The 24,658-nt window shown below is 43.2% G+C and overlaps 1 protein-coding gene and 1 pseudogene across 1 annotated transcript in view; one reads left to right on the forward strand and one right to left on the reverse strand.

Annotated features, from left to right (window-relative positions):
* TBCD (tubulin folding cofactor D) overlaps positions 1 to 24,658 on the reverse strand; it is a 648,429-nt gene that overhangs the window by 12,302 nt on the left and 611,469 nt on the right. The window lies entirely within an intron of this gene.
* Positions 11,199 to 24,658, forward strand: part of LOC140065138 (uncharacterized) — a 29,209-nt pseudogene continuing 15,749 nt past the window's right edge.

Below are 24,658 nucleotides of genomic sequence, written 5' to 3' on the forward strand. Positions count from 1 at the left end.
GGTATTGAAGTTTTTGGGTATGTTAGATGATCCCCTGAGTGTGCAAAGGTGGGAGACAGCACTTGATAAAAATGGTGGCTGGCTCAAAGACAAAAAGTGGCACAGCCAGGCAGAAGGTTGTTTTGATGTAAGTAGAGAGTTAATGACAAAGGAAAGTGGATGGGGTTGATTACTGGAGACTTAGACCAGTGACTACGGACGGACCAGGACAGAGGGACAGGAATCCTGAGTGCTCATTAAAAAAAAAAGAAAAAAAAAGAAAAATCTTTTGGAATGCAGACCAGCACCCTCTTAGACTCCACCCCCGTATCTGGTGGTTAGAGAAGATGACACGCCTTACCATTTTTCAGTGGCGGCCATCTTAAGATAGTATATTCTTTTCAAGTCCCTGAAAGTTAATTGCCTATAACTCTACACTGTAGGCTGGTTGTAGGATAGCAGCTGAGTCACCCTTGAGGCGTCCTGGCAGAGGTTTGAGATAAATGCCGGCAGGTGAATATTTTCACCAATTTCAAACATCTGCTAGGGGTCTTGAGTGTGCAACGCTGTTTGTTTATTTTATTTTAAAACTTATTTGATCTTGACAATTGCAGAAAAATTACTAGAAAAAGTGTTGCAATGTCTCTGGTACCTGCTTTCTGGAGTTGAAAGAGTTAATCAGGATGAGATCTGTGGGCAGCTGTGCAGCAGGGCTTTGCTTTGCCTTATCTGTGTCTGTGAGAAGTGGCCTTGAAGCACACAGAAAGCATCTGTTTTGAGTGGGGGAGACAGAGCTGACAGCCAAAAAGACTTAAAGGAATTTGCTTGTGATAAGAATACAAAAAGACAGTATGATGTGACTCCTCCATTGTACCCCACGAACAGACTAAGCAAGAACAAGCCTCCCAACTGTATTACAGAGCCTATGACTGACTTTTATGAAAAAAAAACAACAAGTGTACCTGACTTCTGTTTGAGACTTGGAGTCTGGCCAGAACTTTATAGAGAGCACAGAACACTGAAATAGAGATGGTTGAGAGAATCCTATATGTCTAGATGAGATAAAGCGGAGACCGGTGTTAGCAGACTAGAAGCTGAGAAATCCTGTCTGCCCCAGCCTTAGGCACATCCCACTGGATCAAACTTTTGTTTTATTTTGCACTGAGTATCTAGGCCACACCACAGGTGTCTTAGCCCAGGAACGTGGTGGCCTCCCCAGTGGCCCACTATTAGGCCCGGTTAGACTCAGTCGTGAGGGGAGCTCCTCATGTGTCAGTAGCTGCAGCAGCAAGGCCAGTGAGTTGATCCTAGATCACTCAGTTACAGTGCAAACGCCATATACTTTGCACAGTGTCCTCACCCAAGTACAGCCCAAGCATCTGAGCAAAGGCCAGACAGCTCAGACTCCAGTGTGCACTCCTGATGCCCCAGGATACACTCATAAGGTGCACAGCTCTGAATCCTTCATTCTATCACCAGTCTTCCAGGATTCAGAGAGGGGGGGAGAGAAGGGTGATTAACCCAGATGTTGAGTTTTTTTCTCATAGATGGCTCCAGGTCTGCAGGAGAAGACAGACGGTTCTACACTGGATATACAGTGGTCAGTGGCGCACATGAGGTAGTACAAGCAGAACCACTCCCTACACACAGGTCAGTGCAGGAGGTGAAGTGACGGCACTCAGGGAAGCGCTACAGCTGGTGGAAGGTAAAAGGGCAAACATGTATACTCAAGGTATAGTCCTGGGGTCTAAAGACGACTATGAACCCATATGGAAGGCTAGAGATTTCCTCACCTCTGCAGGGACCCCCTCTAAGCATGGCACGCTGGTTAAAGAGCTCATGGATGCTCTCTTACTTCCACAAGAGGTGGGGATAGTAAAACTAAAAGCACACACAATTTGGTAACTCCACAAGCCAAGGGCAAGTATGTGGCTGACGGGATGGCGAAGGCAGCTGCACAGATGGAGCCCAGAGACTGTCCTGAAGTCTCAGCAGTGAGTTCTGAGCTAAAAGTTTGATCCACAGGTTCCAGTCCCTGGTGGCCCGAGAGTCATCAGAAGTGAAGGGAGTGTGGAGGAAAGCTGGAGCCCAGATGCCTATGGGACCTGGATGCTGGGAGAGAGGGTGTGCCTGCCCAGAGCCCTGCACCCGACAGTAAGTCAAGTAGCCTACGGACACATACACATCCAAAATGGCCATGCTAGTGCTCATAAACCGCAAGTGGTTTGCCTGGGCATTACTACCCCTGTCACTAGACTATTGAAAGCCTGTATAGTCTGTGCCCGCCACAGCCCGGGTAAGGTGGTAAAGACCCCACGGAAGGTGACACCCAAGCTGCTGTATCCCTTCCAGAGACTGCAGATGGATTTTATCCATCTACCAGAAGTGGTATGTAGGAATACGTGCCTGTGTGCATTGATCTCTTTCCAGGGTGGCCAGAAGCTTCTCCCATGACCAAGGCTACTACCAGAGCTGCAGCCAAGAAGTTGGTGAGTGAGATTTTTCTGCAGGTTTGGACTTCCAGAGACCATAGAGTCCGGTCGCAGAACCCACTTCACTGGACAGGTAAAAACCTAAAGCCTTGTCCCTCCTGGGTGTAGGACAGACCCTTCCTGAATTAGTTGTGGGTTTGAGAGAATAAATGGCACTCTTAAGTTAGAGATCCAGAAGGCCATGGAAGTAATAGGGAAACCATGGCGTGAGTGCTTTCCTGCTGCCCACCATACAGTTAGGACCACCCCCAACAGAAAGATGGAGTATTTGAAGTATTTTTTGGCTATGCACCCAGACTAGGCCCCTACTTCCCACAGGCCCTATAGCTGATGGCAGGAAACCAGGTGGAACATGCCATACAGTTGAGCCAGGCCTTGGAAAAGGTCCGCAAAAGTGTTTCTGATTCCTTTTTCAGATCCAGACAGAGACCTCAGGACGCATAACAAGAAGCCCGGAGACTACGTAGTGGTAAAGAGACACCAGAGAGAGAGTCTGGAGCCTCCCTACGACGGTCCTGCTGACCAGTGCCACGTCTGTGAAGCTAGAGGGAAGTCAGCACGCTTCCCACACTTACTGTTGCAAACTTACTTCTTGCTAGCTGGTCTCTTCTGACTGACTGTATGCTCAGGGACACCCCAACCATGACTATCACTGTATCTATAGGGGTGACCAGGATGCCCCCAGGGTAGGAGACTTTACCTACGGTTGGTGCAATGACAATGACCTTCTATAACACTGACAGCACAGGTAACCCTGTATTAGCAGTGTCTGATGTGTACAGGATTTGTGGGGATAGGAGAGTCAGGTCTGGCCTAGAGGCTGGGAAGGTGAGTGTACGGTGATAACACTTGTGTATTACTTCCTCGTGATCCCCAGGGATAAGTTTGATCAAACACATAAAGTAAAGGTAGAGAATCCCAAAGGATTCTGGAGGTCTGAGAGAAGCACCTAGATGCATGTAGCCAATAGTATTAGACTCCTTTGTGTGCTTACATCCAATAGTATAAAACAAGAAAAAAGAGAAACGCCGGCTCACCCGTACCACCGGTGTAGATAACAAGTCCGCACTCCAATTCACGGCAGGTGCTCCGGAAACAGGCCTCCGTCCACAGGCCCAACAAACGTGTAGGAAAGGTAGATTTGGATCCAGCACTCTTATGCCAAACACGGAGACGGTCCAATGCAGAAAAAATGATCCTTTATTGAAGATAAAATCATGCGGACACACAAAAGCTGATTGTAAGGGATCCCTTACAATCAGCTTTTGTGTGTCCGCATGATTTTATCTTCAATAAAGGATCATTTTTTCTGCATTGGACCGTCTCCGTGTTTGGCATAAGAGTGCTGGATCCAAATCTACCTTTCCTATACATCCAATAGTGTTACATTTCCTGGGTGAGAACACCCAATTATAGTTGCTGCTTTCCTAATTACTCGCCTTATGTAAAGTGCCTTATGGTTTTCTATAAATGTCGGCCCCTCAATAAACTTATCAGTCTTGTTTGCTAACTTCCTGCAAGGACAGGTCTTGTCTTTTCTTTCAAGTTAGTCAAATTCCAGCGCTGGACACAGACTCATTTAATTTGAAAGTCACATTACAATGATTAGGGGTTTGAGCCCCAGATAAAAATCTATAAGACCATAAATAGTAGAAAAATGAAATCACAGGCCGCGCTCCATGATCCAAGTTTCAGCAGAAGGAGAAGGTTATTGTGGATGTGGTAACATTTCGGAGTGTAACCTCCTTGTACAATATAGTGTCTTATTTTGGGGTCTCAGTTTTGCCCAGGGCCCCACATGTTGGGTTTGTCACCTGCCCCCTTCTTATGTAGTGACCCCGCACTGATCACTGGTCACCTCTGAGGCTCCTGATCCTGATATAATCAGCACATCACTGCCGATCACTGATCTCATCCCATGGCCCCTCCCTGTACATGGAGTCTGCTATTATTTATATGTCCTCATGCACACGACCATCCGCTTCTATTATGCGCGGTATGAAGAGCTTTATATGTGCATTGTACCTGTGGACTGTGCAGAGTGCGACCCATTCACGAAATGTGTTTCACGTTCTCCATGAATCTGGCGCCCCTGCAGTGCTCTGACAGAGTGCAACAACTTTCTGTCGGACACTGCATAATAAATGTGGCGCAGATGTGTAATGCGGCTGTGTAATGCAGATGTGTAATGCAGATGTGTAATGTGGATGTGTAATGCGGACGTGTAATGCGGGTGTGTAATGCAGATGTGTAATGCAGATGTGTAATGCAGATGTGTAATGCAGCTGTAATGGGCTTCTGTAACCTGTCTTTAGTGATAATGAGGTCCCTGGTGACGGGTTCCCTTTAAGCAATGCATCACTGTGATATCTGCCCTTTAAGGTGGCGGCTCCAGTTGTAAAGTTATTCCCTATCTACAGAATAACAGAGTTTGGCTTCTTTCCCCTAGTAAGATATGTAAGATGTGAGGAATAATACTAGCGCTGTGTATATGGTGTACAGTGACTCTCCTCCACAGCACAGCCTGGAGACTGACTCCTCCCACTCACGTGACTGATCACATGGTCATGACATCATCACAGGTCCTTTACACACTAGAATTTGGCATCTCTGTGTATTATACGGGATGGCACTGCCCGGGGAGGAGGTATGTGCGGTATCTGTCGGGGCCAGGGGTGAACCTAGCCTTTCTGCTGCCTGAGGCGAACTATAGAAAAACGCCCCCCTCCATATATGTAATATATCAGGGAGTGTCGGGACTAGACAATCATATTGGTTTAATGTGAAAATAAAGCAATGCAAAATCTATAGTGTGCCACCATGTACTATATAATAGACACAGCGAGCTACCACAAAGAACAAAATACATACAACAATCCGCCATATAATATAAAATTAATACAGCGTGCCCCCACATACCATATAATACATACAGCGTGCCCCCACATACCATATAATACATACAGCGTGCCCCCACATACCATATAATACATACAGCGTGCCGCCACATACCATATAATACATACAGCGTGCCGCCATATACCATATAATACATACAGCGTGCCGCCACATACCATATAATACATACAGCGTGCCGCCATATACCATATAATACACACAGCGTGCCCCCATATACCATATAATACATACAGTGTGCTGCCATATACCATATAATACATACAGCGTGCCCCCATATACCATATAATACATACAGTGTGCTGCCATATACCATATAATACATACAGTGTGCTGCCATATACCATATAATACATACAGCGTGCCGCCACATACCATATAATACATACAGCGTGCCCCCATATACCATATAATACATACAGCGTGCCCCCATATACCATATAATACATACAGCGTGCCCCCATATACCATATAATACATACAGTGTGCCGCCATATACCATATAATACATACAGTGTGCCGCCATATACCATATAATACATACAGCGTGCCCCCATATACCATATAATACATACAGCGTGCTGCCATATACCATATAATACATACAGCGTGCCGCCATATACCATATAATACACACAGTGTGCCGCCATATACCATATAATACATACAGTGTGCCGCCATATACCATATAATACATACAGTGTGCCGCCATATACCATATAATACATACAGCGTGCCCCCATATACCATATAATACATACAGCGTGCCGACATATACCATATAATACATACAGCGTGCCGACATATACCATATAATACATACAGCGTGCCGACATATACCATATAATACATACAGCGTGCCGACATATACCATATAATACATACAGCGTGCCCCCATATACCATATAATACATACAGCGTGCCCCCATATACCATATAATACACACAGCGTGCCCCTATATACCATATAATACACACAGCGTGCCGCCATATACCATATAATACACACAGCGTGCCGCCATATACCATATAATACACACAGCGTGCCGCCATATACCATATAATACATACAATGTGCAGCCATATACCATATAATACATACAGCGTGCCCCCATATACCATATAATACATACAGCATGCCACCATATACCATATAATACATACAGCGTGCCCCCATATACCATATAATACATACAGGGTGCCGCCATATACCATATAATACATACAGGGTGCCGCCATATACCATATAATACATACAGCGTGCCGCCATATACCATATAATACATACAGCGTGCCGCCATATACCATATAATACATACAGCGTGCCGCCATATACCATATAATACATACAGCGTGCCGCCATATACCATATAATACATACAGCGTGCCGCCATATACCATATAATACATACAGCGTGCCGCCATATACCATATAATACATACAGCGTGCCGCCATATACCATATAATACATACAGCGTGCCGCCATATACCATATAATACATACAGCGTGCCGCCATATACCATATAATACATACAGCGTGCCGCCATATACCATATAATACATACAGCGTGCCGCCATATACCATATAATACATACAGCATGCCCCCATATACCATATAATACATACAGCATGCCCCCATATACCATATAATACATACAGCATGCCCCCATATACCATATAATACATACACCGTGCTGACATATACCATATAATACATACAGCGTGCCCCCATATACCATATAATACATACAGCGTGCCCCCATATACCATATAATACATACAGCGTGCCCCCATATACCATATAATACATACAGCGTGCTGACATATACCATATAATACATACAGCATGCCCCCATATACCATATAATACATACAGCGTGCTGACATATACCATATAATATATACAGCATGCCGCCATATAGTATACTTTACATGGTGGCACGCTGAAGGTACACACATACATACACATATATAAACAGTAGATACAGCAGATATACACACACACACACATATATATATACATATATATATATATATATATATTATATATTACACACATACAAACACACAGTCACATCTATACATACATTCATACACACACATATATATACATACATAGAAGTTACCTTAACTCTTTTCTTGTTTTCTCGTCTGCCTTGTCCTCCGGTGGGGGTGGGGGGACGTGGGAATCAGAGGGGGGGGGGGCAAATCGGAGCCCGGGGGAAAGGGGGGGGCGGAATCGGAGCGGGGGGGAGGAGGAATCGAAGCGGGGGGGAGGGGGGCGGGTGCTACCGGCGCAAACATTGGGCTGGGGCGGGTACCTGTGCCGGGCGGGTCTATGTGATAGGCGGGCCGCGGTGGGAAGTGTCGGCCGGCGCGCAGGAACATGTGCCGGCCGTGGGGGTGGATGGAGGCTGCGGGGCAAGTGTTGGCAGGCGCGCAAACACATGTGCCGGCCGCGGGTGGGTAAATGTGATGGGCGGCGGCATGGGCGGGGAGATGCGCTGGCCGCACAGATGGATGTGATGGGCGTGCCAGCCGCGGGTGGATTTGAGGGGCGGGCGGCGGGGCAAGTGTCGGCCGGTGCGAAAAAACATGTGCAGGCAGCGGGCGGGTGGATGTGAGGGGCGAGGAGATGTACGGAACACATGCCAGTGGGAGGGAGCCCGACGCCGCTCCCTTGCCTAGCAGGAGGTGCGCCGCCTGAGGCGAGAATCTCAACTCGCCTCATGGCAGGTGCGCCCCTGGTCGGGGCTCCCGTGCGTCCAGTAATGGTCAGTTGAGGACGTAGATAAATGACAGGATGGGGGCAGCAATCATAAGTTTTAGGGATCAGATCTCACCTATCGGTGGAGCAGAAAGTCAAGCACAAGTCCATTAGATAGTAAGAGAGTGTGAGAAATTACCGGGCGCAGTACTAAGGCATCTCTGACGCTCTCGTACACTGTCTATTAGAGTGTTAGCCATAGCCGAGCCATGTCCAGTAACTTCTCACTCTCTCATAGACAACAAATGGAGAAGCAGGACACTCAATCAACCTGCTACTAGTATGGCGCGCGCCGAGCCCTCTCTATAGCCGGTAAGTCTTTGCTCCATATTGCAGCAAAGGCTTACCGGTAACACCCGTGATCGGTGCTAGCACCGATCGTGGGTGTCTTCACGTCGATCGCCGCCGGCAATGCTGCCGGTGGCTTCAAATAGATCGCAGCGCATGGGCGCTGCCATCTTGCCGCAGATCGCCGCTCCCCGATGACGTCACGGGGAGCGGCGATCCGTCGCCATGGTAGCCTCGGCTGTTCCGAATACCCGATGCTACTTCGTTTTAACCCAATCATTACAATGTGCTATCAGCACATTGTAATGAATAAGGAGTAAAAACCCCATATACTGCCATACTGCAGTATGGCAGTATATGATAGGATGAATCAGACTACCTAGGGTTAAAGTACCCTAGGGAGTCTGAAAAATAGTAAAAATAAAAACAAAAATAAAGTAAAAAAAAAAAAAAAAATTAGAATAAAAAAACCTAAAATTTCAAATCACCCCCCCTTTCCCTAGAACTGATCTAAATATAAATAAACAGTAAAAATCATAAACACATCAGGTATCTCCGCGTCCGAAAATGCCCGATCTATCAAAATATGATAACGGCCTTTCACTGCGTTTAACCCCGTAACGGAAAATAGCGTCCAAACTCGAAAATGGCACTTTTTTGCCATTTTGAAAAATATTAAAAAAAATTTATAAAAAGTGATCAAAAGGTCGTACAGTCCTAAAAATTATAGCAATGAAAAAAATGACACTACCCACAGCTCCGTACATCAAAGTATGAAAAAGTTATTGGCGCCAGAAGATGACAAAATAAAAAAAAATATTTTGTACAGGAGGATTTAACTTTTTTTAAATGTATGAAAACATTATAAAACCTATACAAATTTGGTATCCCCGTGATCGTACCGACCCAAAGAATAAAATAGAAATTTGGGGCGCTCAGTGAAAGCTGTAAAATCCAAGCCCACAAGAAAACGTTGCAAATGTGTTTTTTCACCATTTTCACTGCATTTGGAATTTTTTTCCCGCTTCCCAGTACACGCCATGGAATATTAAATACCGTCACTATAAAGTGCAATTTGTTACGCAGAAAATAAGCCGTCACACATCTCTTTATGTGGAAAAATAAAAAAGTTATAGATTTTTGAAGGTGGTGAGTGAAAAATGGGAGTGAAAATACTAAAAAAGGCCAAGTCGTCATAGGTGAGAGCCTCGCCAGTCACACTGTTATCCCCTATCCTGCGGAGAAGAAATAATAATATAACATAATATACTCCCCTCTGAGGTTACTGAATGATTTTACACCAAAATTTCCAGGAAAAGCTAAAAAAGCAGATGAGGTTGAAATAGACGCAGGTCCATCAATTCCAACCTATTGGAGTAAACTAATGTTTTTTTTCTCCATAACCCATGAGACTTTTATTCTCAAGAAAGGCGTCCAGGCCTCTCCTGAACATGTACAAAGCATCCGCCATATCAACCTCCTGCGTGAGGGAGGTCCAAAGTCTCACTGCTCTTACAGTAATGAATCCCTGTCTATGGTGATGGTAGAACCTCCTCTCCTCTAGGTGTAGAGGATGCCCCCTGTCTATGGTGATGGCAGAACCTCCTCTCCTCTAGATGTAGAGGATGCCCCCTGTCTATGGTGATGGTAGAACCTCCTCTCCTCTAGGTGTAGAGGATGCCCCCTGTCTATGGTGATGGTGGGACCTTCTCTCCTCTAGGTGTAGAGGATGCCCCTGTCTATGGTGATGGTAGAACCTCCTCTCCCCTAGGTGTAGAGGATGCCCCCTGTCTATGGTGATGGTAGAACCTCCTCTCCTCTAGGTGTAGAGGATGCCCCCTGTCTATGGTGATGGTAGAACCTCCTCTCCTCTAGATGTAGAGGATGCCCCCTGTCTATGGTGATGGTAGAACCTCCTCTCCTTAGGTGTAGAGGATGCCCCCTGTCTATGGTGATGGTGGGACCTTCTCTCCTCTAGGTGTAGAGGATGCCCCTGTCTATGGTGATGGTAGAACCTCCTCTCCTCTAGGTGTAGAGGATGTCCCCTGTCTATGGTGATGGTGGGACCTCCTCTCCTCTAGGTGTAGAGGATGTCCCCTGTCTATGCTGATGTTAGAACCTCCTCTCCTCTAGGTGTAGAGGATGTCCCCTGTCTATGGTGATGGTAGAACCTCCTCTCCTCTAGGTGAAGAGGATGCCCCCTGCCTATGGTGATGGTAGAACCTCCTCTCCTCTAGGTGTAGAGGATGTCCCCTGTCTATGGTGATGGTAGAACCTCCTCTCCTCTAGGTGTAGAGGATGTCCCCTGTCTATGGTGATGGTAGAACCTCCTCTCCTCTAGGTGTAGAGGATGCCCCCTGTCTATGGTGATGGTAGAATCTCCTCTCCTCTAGGTGTAGAGGATGCCCCCTGTCTATGGTGATGGTAGAACCTCCTCTCCTCTAGGTGTAGAGGATGCCCCCTGTCCATGCTGATGGTAGAACCTCCTCTCCTCTAGGTGTAGAGGATGTCCCCTGTCTATGGTGATGGTAGAACCTCCTCTCCTCTAGGTGTAGAGGATGCCCCCTGTCTATGGTGATGGTAGAACCTCCTCTCCTCTAGGTGTAGAGGATGCCCCCTGTCTATGGTGATGGTAGAACCTCCTCTCCTCTAGGTGTAGAGGATGTCCCCTGTCTATGGTGATGGTAGAACCTCCTCTCCTCTAGGTGTAGAGGATGCCCCCTGTCTATGGTGATGGTGGAACCTCCTCTCCTCTAGGTGTAGAGGATGCCCCCTGTCTATGGTGATGGTAGAACCTCCTCTCCTCTAGGTGTAGAGGATGCCCCCTTGTCCTGGGTATGAAGTAATTTTGCATATGATTTACATTGGCTTAAATTCTTTCCTTTTAGGTTTGGACAGATCACAGTCCCCATTATGGTCGCGTGCACATAGTAATCTCAAAGATTGCAAAACTTTTTTCAAATGAATTAAGATACAAAACTATTATAGAGACATCAGTATCTCTTCACTTTTCGAAAAAAAAATTTATTTTGGAATTTGTCACGTTTACCATTGGATCATTTTCTTTGCTCTCAGGATCAGACAATGGAGAGAGACACGAGGGTGGAGAGAATCTTCCAGCTCACCCTAGAGATTCTCTTCTATATTAATGGAGAGGTGAGAGATTGTGATGAGGTCACATGACATCATTATCTATGGGAATAACAGATGATAGGACTGGAGAGGTGAGAGATTCTGGAAATGTATGGAGGGAGATTTATCACTGTGTCTCTCCATAACCAGGATTACACAGTAGTGAAGAAGACCTCTAGTGGGCGCTGTCAGGCCCCTGTGTATGAAGGACGGGGGAGAACCCTGAGCCCAATCCCGGCTCCTCCACCTCACCCCCTGATACATGATGACATCAATGAGCAGAAGATCCTAGAAGTCACCCACAAGATGATGGAGCTGCTGACTGGAGAGGTGACACTGCTGGGAATGCTGGGACATTATACAGTAACGCTATGAAGGGATCTGGGTGATGACGGGATCATTGTGTGTGTCAGGTTCCTATAAGGTGTCAGGATGTGGCTGTCTATTTCTCCATGGAGGAGTGGGAGTATTTAGAAGGACACAAAGATGTGTACAAGGACGTCATGATGGAGGACCACCAGCCCCTCACATCAGCAGGTAATAGACAGGACTAAATCCACACGTCCTTTCATTATCTGTATGGAAAGAAGGAATTCAGTCTCTGGATGTGTTTCCTACAGGTAGATCCAGTAAGAGAACATCACCGGAGAGATGTCCCAGTCCTCTTCTTCTACCACAGGATTGTTCAGAGGAGAAATATGTCCCACAGGATCATCAGGTAGATGGAGATGAGACTTCATGACATCTTCTCTGATCTGTGGAAGTTTATTGTAAAATCCCATGTCTAGTCTATGTGTCTGACTGCTGGAGATTGCAGTTTGATGTAAGGAGACAACATGGAGGATTTATGGTGGAGACCTGCAGATATTTGCGCTGCGCCTCCCGTCAGGTCATATTTGGTTGTTATGATTAATTACAGATCTTACATTATCTTCTAAATCCTCCTCTGTGACTTCTCCATCGTCTGGTGACTTCTTACAATATTTGTTCCTCAGTTTGTGTATCAGGGTGAAGCTGTGAAGAATATTACTGCCCCAGAGACATATGTGAGGGGCGATGAGCGATGTAAGGAGGAGATTCCTACAGGTAACTGTCCAGGTGAGTAGTAACCACTAGATAAAGCAGAGACGAGTGATAACACAATACAGAACATGGAGACATAGGGCCACATGTATCACTCGTGTTTTCTGTTGTTTTTGCACCATTTTTGCGATTAAACGCCAAACTAGCCTTGCAGCAAAAATAACCAGCTTCCCCTCATTTTTCTCACCAATTTAGATGTTTTGCTGCGCCTAATGATATTCGTCACTTGCTATTTTTTCATTTAGGCGCAAAAAACGAGCGCAAAAACATTCAAGCCCGAAGGTGGCGTAAACTGAGAAGTGACACTGAGCCCCTTTGCAGAACAGCTCATTTGTAGCAGCAAAGCTCAGCCAGACACTAGAACATATAATAGACACATTACATACACTGCAGACACTAGTACAGATAATACAGACACTACATACACTACAGACAGTAGTACAGATAATACAGACATTACATACACTGCAGACACTAGTACAGATAATACAGACACTACATACACTACAGACAGTAGTACAGATAATACAGACATTACATACACTGCAGACACTAGTACAGATAATACAGACATGAGATACTCTGCAGACACTAGTACAGATAATACATACACTGCAGACACTAGTACAGATAATACAGACATTACATACACTGCAGACACTAGTACAGATAATACAGACATTACATACACTGCAGACACTAGAACATATAATACAGACATTACATACACTGCAGACACTAGTACAGATAATACAGACATGAGATACTCTGCAGACACTAGTACAGATAATACATACACTGCAGACACTAGTACAGATAATACAAACATTACATACACTGCAGACACTAGTACAGATAATACAGATATTACATACACTGCAGACACTAGTACAGATAATACAGACATTACATACACTGCAGACACTAGAACATATAATACAGACATTACAGACACTGCAGACACTAGTACAGACAATACAGACATTACATACACTGCAGACACTAGTACAGATAATACAGAAACTACATACACTGCAGACACTAGAACATATAATAGACACACTACGTACACTGCAGACACTAGTACAGATAATACAGACACTACATACACTGCAGACACTAGAACAGATCATACAGACATTACATACACTGCAGACAATAGTATAGCTAATACAGACATTACATACACTGCAGACACTAGTACAGATAATACAGACATTACATACACTGCAGACACTAGAACATATAATAGACACACTACATACACTGCAGACACTAGTACAGATAATACAGACATTACATACACTGCAGACACTAGTACAGATAATACAGACATTACATACACTGCAGACACTAGTACAGATAATACAGACATTACATACACTGCAGACAATAGAACATCTAATAGACACACTACATACACTGCAGACACTAGTACAGATAATACAGAAACTACATACACTGCAGACACTAGAACATATAATAGACACACTACATACACTGCAGACACTAGTACAGATAATACATTCACTGCAAACACTAGTACAGATAATACATATACTGCAGACACTAGTACAGATAATACATATACTGCAGACACTAGTACAGATAATACATATACTGCAGACACTAGTAAAGATAATACATATACTGCAGACACTAGTACAGATAATACATATACTGCAGACACTAGTACAGATAATACATATACTGCAGACACTAGTACAGATAATACATATACTGCAGACACTAGTACAGATAATACACACACTACATACACTCACCGGCCACTTTATTAGGTACAACTGTCCAACTGCTCGTTAACACTTAATTTCTAATCAGCCAATCACATGGCGGCAACTCAGTGTATTTCGGCATGTAGACATGGTCAAGACAATCTCCTGCAGAACAGATCATACAGACATAACATACACTGCAGACACTAGTACAGATCATACAGACATTACATACACTGCAGTCACTAGTACAGATCATAAAGACATTACATACACTGCAGACACTAGAACATCTAATAGACACACTACATACACTGCAGACACTAGAACATATAATAGACATACTACATACACTGCAGACACTAGTACAGATAATACATTCACTGCAAACACTAGTACAGATAATACATATACTGCAGACACTAGTACAGATAATACATATACTGCAGACACTAGTACAGATAATACATATACTGCAGACACTAGTGAAGATAATACATATACTGCAGACACTAGTGAAGATAATACATATACTGCAGACACTAGTACAGATAATACATATACTGCAGACACTAGTACAGATAATACATACACTGCAGACACTAGTACAGATAATACAGACACTGCAGACACTAGTACAGATAATACATATACTGCAGACACTAGTACAGATAATACACACACTACATACACTCACCGGCCACTTTATTAGGTACAACTGTCCAACTGCTCGTTAACACTTAATTTCTAATCAGCCAATCACATGGCGGCAACTCAGTGTATTTCGGCATGTAGACATGGTCAAGACAATCTCCTGCAGTCAAACCAAGCATCAGTATGGGGAGGAAAGGTGATTTGTGGCCTGTGAACGTGGCATGGTTGTTGGTGCCAGAAGGGCTGGTCTGAGTATTTCAGAAACTGCTGATCTACTGGGATTTTCACGCACAACCATCTCTAGGGTTTACAGAGAATGGTCCGAAAAAGAAAAAGCATCCAGTGCGCGGCAGTTCTGTGGGCGGAAATGCCTTGTTGATGCCTAGTCTGATGAGTCTCTATTTCTGCTGCGACATTCGGATGGTAGGGTCAGAATTTGGCGTCAACAACATGAAAGCATGGATCCATCCTGCCTTGTATCAGCGGCTCAGGCTGGTGGTGGTGGTGTCATGGATCCATCCTGCCTTGTATCAGCGGCTCAGGCTGGTGGTGGTGGTGTCATGGTGTGGGGGATATTTTCTTGGCACTCTTTGGGCCCCTTGGTACAACGCCACAGCCTACCTGAGTATTGTTGCTGCCCATGTCCATCCCTTTATGAGCACAATGTACCCTGTAACATCTGATGGCTACTTTCAGCAGGATAATGCGCCATGTCATAAAGCTGGAATCATCTCAGACTGGTTTCTAGAACCTGACAATGAGGTCACTGGACACAAATGGCCTCCACAGTCACCAGATCTCAATCCAATAGAGCATCTTTGGGATGTGGTGGAACGGGAGATTCGCATCATGGATGTGCAGCCGACAAATCTGCGGCAACTGTGTGATGCCATCATGTCACTATGGAGCAAAATCTCTGAGGAGCTTCCAGCACCTTGTTGTATCTATGCCACGAAGAATTGAGGCAGTTCTGAAGGCAAAAGGGGGTCCAACCCGTTACTAGCATGGTGTACCTAATAAAGTGGCCGGTGAGTGTACACTGCAGACAGGAGCTGCAGACACTATTTACAGTTCATCACCTTCTATTTACAAAACATTCTGCAGAATCCTGAGCTCAGAGCAAGAGAGAAGAGCAAGTTTGCAGAATGTTGCAGATACGACATACAAGTGTCCCCCATGTAATTCTGCACAGTATCACCAGTGTATCTGAGGGTGCAGAATTACAGGGGTGCAGCAGGAGACCAGCATTGGGGGATCCCCTCCAGGAGAAGCCACTGCTGAGGAGGTCACTGGGTGCTGGGTGTCACACACCTGGGTGCTGCTGTGAGTGTTATCTTCATTCTGGGCTGTGGGAGAAGCAGAGAGGAGCTTGTAGCAGGATCACATGTAAGTGCCTGAATCTAACATTGCGCCGAAACTGCGCCAATATTGTGCCTTAACTGTGTTAAAGTAAAGTGATTAATAAGAGGCAGAAAATATACTTATCACAGATGGTTGTAGCTTGTGATAATTCTGGCAAAACAGTGCGCCAGAATTTAGGCGCAACTACTACACTTAGGCGCACAAAAGTGATAAATGTGGCCCATAGACTAAGAAAAGCTGGAAGGTGGAAGCTATGAGGGTCAGGAATACTGCTCACCAGGACCTCGGAGGAGGAGACTGAGATGTTACATCAGTAATAATACAGAACCTTATGGTAAGCAGGAAAGTCATAGCCACCATGGGCAGACAAGAAATGCTGCATGTACCCGGATTGCTGATATCACACAAATGTCCTGTGATACATCTTCAGAGTTTTCTTACCACAACCAATGATAAGGTTATATTTTATAATCTGTTTTATCCTTTACAGATGACAACACCAGGAGCTCAGAGGAACATCTGATATCATCACATGTTACAGCAGGTGATGGTTGTATCACACCAGATCCATCTGAAGACCATGACAATATCCCAGATGCTTCCTCAGACCTTCACACACAAGATCCGTCATCTGCTCCTATTAGATGGTTCCTTTCTACTGAATCATCAGGAACTGATAAGAACATGAAGTCGGGTTTAGAAAATGGAAAAGATTTTAGTGTTAAAGATCATCTTATACATCAGCGAAGTCACACAGGAGAGAAGCCATTTTCTTGTGTAGAATGTGGCAAATCTTTTAGCCAAAGTTCTTGTCTTGCTATACATCTTAAAATTCACACGGAGGGCAGGAAATTTCGATGTCCAGAATGTGGGAAATGTTTTTACCGCAAGTCGTCTTTTGTGATACATCTGAGAAGTCACACGGGGGAGAAGCCATTTACATGTACAGAATGTGGGAAATGTTTTAAGAACAAAACGGATCTTGTAGTACATCAGAGAATTCACACAGGGGAGAAACCATATTCGTGCACAGAATGTGAGAAATGTTTTACTCAAAAAAGACATCTTCTTATACATCAGAGAACTCACACAGGGGAGAAGCCATTTTCATGTTCAGAATGTGGAAAATGTTTTGCCCAGAAAACAAATCTTGATCAACATCGGAGAAGTCACACAGGGGAGAAGCCGTTTTCATGTTCGGAATGTGGGAAATGTTTTGCTTGGAAGTGTAATCTTATTTACCATCATAAGTCGTCACACAGTGGTAAAGCTGAACATACATTATGAATTTAGGAAATGCTTTGGCCCAAGATTGTTCATTTTACTAAATTATAAAACTCATTAAGGACCAATATGATGTAATACATTAAAACGGACACTTACATTGCGCCCTGACTCGTGTATCGCTATTTTCCCTTAAGTGGAATTGTTATCTACTGCACGGTGGCTCAGTGGTTAGCATTACATCCTTGCAGCGCTGAGATCCTGGGTTCCTATCCAGGTCAACTTTTTATGAGTTACAAAATGGGAAAAAAACTTGACATTTAGACTCTTTTTCCAAAATGTGGTTCACCACATGAATAATTGTTTTTATATCAATCCTAGGAAAAGGAAGGGAGATGTTATTTTTACTTATTTTTTTTCGCTGTCTCTTCGCTGTACTAGTATACTATATGTAGTTAGGAGGTTAAGTATGGATTTCTTTTTATCCATAACACCTAGAAATAAAATCCTTATGTAGGATTAAATACAGTATTTTCCTATATAAAATGACACATGAACTGTGTTTCTAGGTGCCACAGTTCAGAAGACATAGCTATTTGAAATCTGATCCTCCAGCCTGTCAGCTGAAGGCAACATGAAAAGGAGGAGGAGGGAGCTGCAGGGAGGGGGAGTAAGCTGCAGGGAGGGGGAGGGAGCTGCAGGGAGGAGGAGGAAGCTGCAGGGAGGAGGAGGAAGCTGCAGGGAGGAGGAGGGAGCTGCAGAGAGGAGGAGGGAGCTGCAGAGAGGAGGAGGGAGCTGCAGGGAGGAGGAGGGAGCTGCAGGGAGGAGGAGGAAGCTGCAAGGAGGGGGAGGGAGCTGCAGGGAGGAGGAGGGAGCTGCAGGGAGGGGGAGGAAGCTGCAGGGAGGATGAGGGAGCTGCAGGGAGGGGGAGGGAGCAAAAAATTCACAATGTAATCAGGATTTGGTGAGTGATGATGATGTCCCTAAAAATGAAGCTATTTGAAAAGATGTTGATTTTCTTTTTTGTTCAAGAATAAATGTGAATTTTTGTTTATGGAAAAAAGATGGAAGATATCACTTCAAAAGCCCTTACCCGCTTTTCTTAAGCCAAAAATAATACAACACCCTGTCTTATTTTTGGAGATGGGTCAGAAGGTAACAGTCCTCCTTATGGAGAGTTTGCCAAGTAAGACCACCTTATAGGCGTGTGGAGACTTATAGCCATAGATGCTCCACTAGGGAATTCTGGGAAGTATTTTTGGAGAAACAGAGTAGTTGCGACCTTATTTAGAAACATATATATATAGATAATGACAGTAAACACCCCGACACAAGAGATGGACAGGTAGTTTATCGGGTTGGGAGAAATTTGGTTTCAACGAGTTTGTCCGAATATTGGGGAAAAAAAATTTAGTTTAGGAAGGGACTTCTACACGCTGTTGAATCCAAACACAAACTCCATTGAAATCTACAGGGCCCAAAGTTTTAGCACCCAAAAATATCTTTAAAATGACCAAATTGTACAAGGGAAAACACCTAAATAACAAGTCATAAACAATGAAATAATAAAAAAATGTATAAACCCCCCCCCCCCCCAATGCTGTTAATATCACAGACGCTCTTCGAGTTTAGACCCAGTTATTTACATAGAGGATTATAGAACATTGATAGAAATAAACCACACTCCCTTCCTCTCACTGTGGTGAAAGTCCAGCTACAGTGCGATTTGACCATTTTAAATTTAGGTTCAGGTCATCAATAGTATAAACAATACTGGGTGATTAATAACCCAAAAGGGGAATTCACGTCACATCCTATCAGAACAGGACAAGTGGAGAATAAAAACTTTCACTCCAAATGATTCAAATATGATATAAAAATAAAATGGATAGTGATGAAAAAAAATGACTGAACTCAGGACGGACTCGTCTAAAACAAGGAGAACCAAGAACAACAACCATCAACTACTGAGCCGATACAACATGTGAGCCACCTGTACATAACAACAACCATCAACTACTGAGCCGATACAACATGTGAGCCACCTGTACATAACAACAACCATCAACTACTGAGCCGATACAACATGTGAGCCACCTGTACATAACAACAACCATCAACTACTGAGCCGATACAACATGTGCGCCACTTGTATATAACAACAACCATCAACTACTGAGCCGATACAACATGTGCGCCACTTGTATATAACAACAACCATCAACTACTGAGCCGATACAACATGTGAGCCACCTGTACATAACAACAACCATCAACTACTGAGCCGATACAACATGTGAGCCACCTGTACATAACAACAACCATCAACTACTGAGCCGATACAACATGTGAGCCACCTGTACATAACAACAACCATCAACTACTGAGCCGATACAACATGTGCGCCACTTGTATATAACAACAACCATCAACTACTGAGCCGATACAACATGTGCGCCACTTGTATATAACAACAACCATCAACTACTGAGCCGATACAACATGTGAGCCACTTGTACATAACAACAACCATCAACTACTGAGCCGATACAACATGTGAGCCACCTGTACATAACAACAACCATCAACTACTGAGCCGATACAACATGTGCGCCACTTGTATATAACAACAACCATCAACTACTGAGCCGATACAACATGTGAGCCACTTGTACATAACAACAACCATCAACTACTGAGCCGATACAACATGTGAGCCACTTGTACATAACAACAACCATCAACTACTGAGCCGATACAACATGTGCGCCACTTGTACATAACAACAACCATCATAGCTATAAGGTCCTCAGGACTCACCATTCAGGGGCTTGAAGTTAAATCTTGGCGATCACCCACCAACTCCTGGAGAAATCCCACGGGTGTCGTTGCCTATAGAGGTTTATAGCAACAGCGTCTGGGATCAGGTATGAGAGGAGACCAAAGTGTACAAATAGTAAGGAAAGGGTCAGCGGGTGGATAGCCGTCAGCCGTCAGAAAGAAGTGGTCATCAATAGGCAGGGATAGTCACTGTCTCTATATTGCCTTGATATGACAGCAGTAAGTGCACCCTGTATAACCTCCCCTCAGAACCGCAGCCCTAAATTACTGCCACCCCGACCGGAGCCTTTCCTTAATAACACAGGCCCTAATAAAGACCGAATGTTCTTCAGAGAAGGTTCAACCATGAAGTTCAAAGAGAAGGTGAAGAATCTTATATGGGGATATTATTACCTCACACACTGTAGATATAGCTGATAAATCTTATATGGGGGTATTATTACCTCACACACTGTATATATGGCTGATAAATCTTATATGGGGGTATTATTACCTCACACACTGTATATATGGCTGATAAATCTTATATGGGGGTATTATTACCTCACACACTGTATATATGGCTGATAAATCTTATACGGGGATATTATTACCTCACACACTGTATATATGGCTGATAAATCTTATATGGGGATATTATTACCTCACATACTGTATATATGGCTGATAAATCTTATATGGGGATATTATTACCTCACACACTGTATATATGGCTAATAAATCTTATATGGAGAAATTATTACCGCACACACTGTATATATGGCTGATAAATCTTATATGGAGATATTATTACCTCACACACTGTATATATGGCTGATAAATCTTATATGGGGATAGTATTACCTCACACACTGTAGACATGGCTGATAAATCTTATATGGGGATATTATTACCTCACACACTGTATATATGGCTGATAAATCTTATATGGAGGTATTATCACCTCACACACTGTATATATGGCTGATAAATCTTATATGGGGATATTATTACCTCACACACTGTATATATGGCTGATAAATCTTATATGGGGATATTATTACCGCACACACTGTATATATGGCTGATAAATCTTATATGGGGATATTATTACCTCACACACTGTATATATGGCTGATAAATCTTATATGGGGATATTATTACCGCACACACTGTATATATGGCTGATAAATCTTATATGGAGATATTATTACCTCACACACTGTATATATGGCTGATAAATCTTATATGGGGGTATTATTACCTTATACACTGTATATATGGCTAATAAATCTTATATGGAGATATTATTACATCACACACTGTATATATGGCTGATAAATCTTATATGGGGATATTGTTACCTTATACACTGTATATATGGCTAATAAATCTTATATGGAGATATTATTACATCACACACTGTATATATGGCTGATAAATCTTATATGGGGGTATTATTACCTTATACACTGTATATATGGCTAATAAATCTTATATGGAGATATTATTACATCACACACTGGGGGAGATTTATCATGAAGTTTCTGAGGTAAATTTGTTCCAGTTGCTCATGGAAACCAATCAAAGCTCAGCTTGAATCTTATAAACAGCTGTGGGGAAATGAAAGCCGAGCTCTGATTGTTTGCCACGGGCAACTAGAACAGTTCTGCTCTAAGAGACTTATGATAAATCTCCCCCACTGTATATATGGCTGATAAATCTTATATGGGGGTATTATTACCTCACACACTGTAGACATGGCTGATAAATCTTTTATGGAGGTATTATTACCTCACACACTGTATATATGGCTGATAAATCTTATATGGGGATATTATTACCTCACACACTGTATATATGGCTGATAAATCTTATATGGGTGTATTATTACATCACACACTGTATATATGGCTGATAAATCTTATATGGGGATATTATCACCTCACACACTGTACATATGGCTGATAAATCTTATATGGGGGTATTATTACCTCACACAATGTAGATATGGCTGATGAATATTATATGGGGGTATTATTACCTCACACACTGTATATATGGCTGATAAATCTTATATGGGGATATTGTTACCTCACACACTGTATATATGGCTGATAAATATTATATGGAGATATTATTACCTAACACACTGTATATATGGCTGATAAATCTTATATGGGGATATTATTACCTCACACACTGTATATATGGCTGATAAATCTTATATGGGTGTATTATTACATCACACACTGTATATATGGCTGATAAATCTTATATGGGGATATTATCACCTCACACACTGTACATATGGCTGATAAATCTTATATGGGGGTATTATTACCTCACACAATGTAGATATGGCTGATGAATATTATATGGGGGTATTATTACCTCACACACTGTATATATGGCTGATAAATCTTATATGGGGATATTGTTACCTCACACACTGTATATATGGCTGATAAATATTATATGGGGATATTATTACCTCACACACTGTATATATGGCTGATAAATCTTATATGGAGATATTATTACCTAACACACTGTATATATGGCTGATAAATCTTATATGGGGGTATTATTACCTCACATACTGTATATATGGCTGATAAATCTTATATGGGGATATTATTACCTCACACACTGTATATATGGCTGATAAATCTTATATGGAGGTATTATTACCTCACATACTGTACATATGGCTGATAAATCTTATATAGGGATATTATTACATCACACACAGTATATATGGCTGATAAATCTTATATGGGGGTATTATTACCTCACACACTGTACATATGGATGATAAATCTTATATAGGGATATTATTACCTCACACACAGTATATATGGCTGATAAATCTTATATGGGGGTATTATTACCTCACACACTGTACATATGGCTGATAAATCTTATATGGGGATATTATTACCTCACACACAGTATATATGGCTGATAAATCTTATATGGGGGTATTATTACCTCACACACTGTACATATGGCTGATAAATCTTATATGGGGATATTATTACCTCACACACAGTATATATGGCTGATAAATCTTATATGGAGATATTATTACCTCACACACTATATATGGCTGATAAATCTTATATGGAGATATTATTACCTCACACACTGTATATATGGCTGATAAATCTTATATGGGGGTATTATTACATCACACACTGTATATATGGCTGATAAATCTTATATGGGGGTATTATTACCTCACACACTGTATATATGGCTGATAAATCTTATATGGAGATATTATTACCTCACACACTGTATTTATGGCTGATAAATCTTATATGGGGATATTATTACCTCACACACTGTATATATGGCTGATAAATCTTATATGGGGTGTGGGGATTTGGCCCAGTAGAGACCGTGGTAGCGGGGTGCTGGGATGCAGTTCAAGACAGGGACACCAGGGTACAGTCCAAACAGGTCTCGCCTGCGTTTATTGCAGCAAAATAAAACCAGCCTTTACATTCAGGTATTTGAATAAACAAAAGAAAACCTACCCGTCAGGGTGCTAACTATACACAATAGTCCACTAGCTCACACTAAACAAAAGATCGCGTGGCTGCTCCAGACACACAGGTCAGAGCTGTGTCCTCTCAGCCTCCTTCCACAGAGAGACAACCCACTCAACTCTGCTGAGTCATTTTATCCAGGCTAATTAGGCTGTTCCCATCACCTGTGTCCAAGGTGCTGGACAAACCCACCTCAGCACTAAGGCCTTGCATAGAAGCAAAACCTAGGGGAAACATACCGCCCATCCACAGTTAACCCCTTCAGTGTCTCACATACCCTCCCCCTCTGTTTGACCCTGTGGGGACGAACACTTTTGGCCATCAGACAGTGGGTACGGGACAGGGCATCGGCATTCCCATGCAATTTTCCTGCTCGATGTTCCACCGTGAATTTAAAATTCTGGAGCATTAGGAACCACCTTGTGACCCTGGCGTTCCTCTCCTTGGCCTGACTCATCCAGGTTAGGGGAGAGTGATCGGTCACCAGTGTAAACTGCCGCCCTACCAAATAATACCTCAGGGATTCCAGAGCCCATGTGATCGCCAAGCCCTCCCTCTCAACTATACTATAGTTCTTTTCAGGAGGTGTGAGCTTGCGGCTCAGGAATGTTGCAGGATGTTCCTCACCCTCCACTACTTGGGACA

This window comes from Engystomops pustulosus, chromosome 6, assembly GCF_040894005.1.
Source record: "Engystomops pustulosus chromosome 6, aEngPut4.maternal, whole genome shotgun sequence".
NCBI lineage: Eukaryota > Metazoa > Chordata > Amphibia > Anura > Leptodactylidae > Engystomops > Engystomops pustulosus.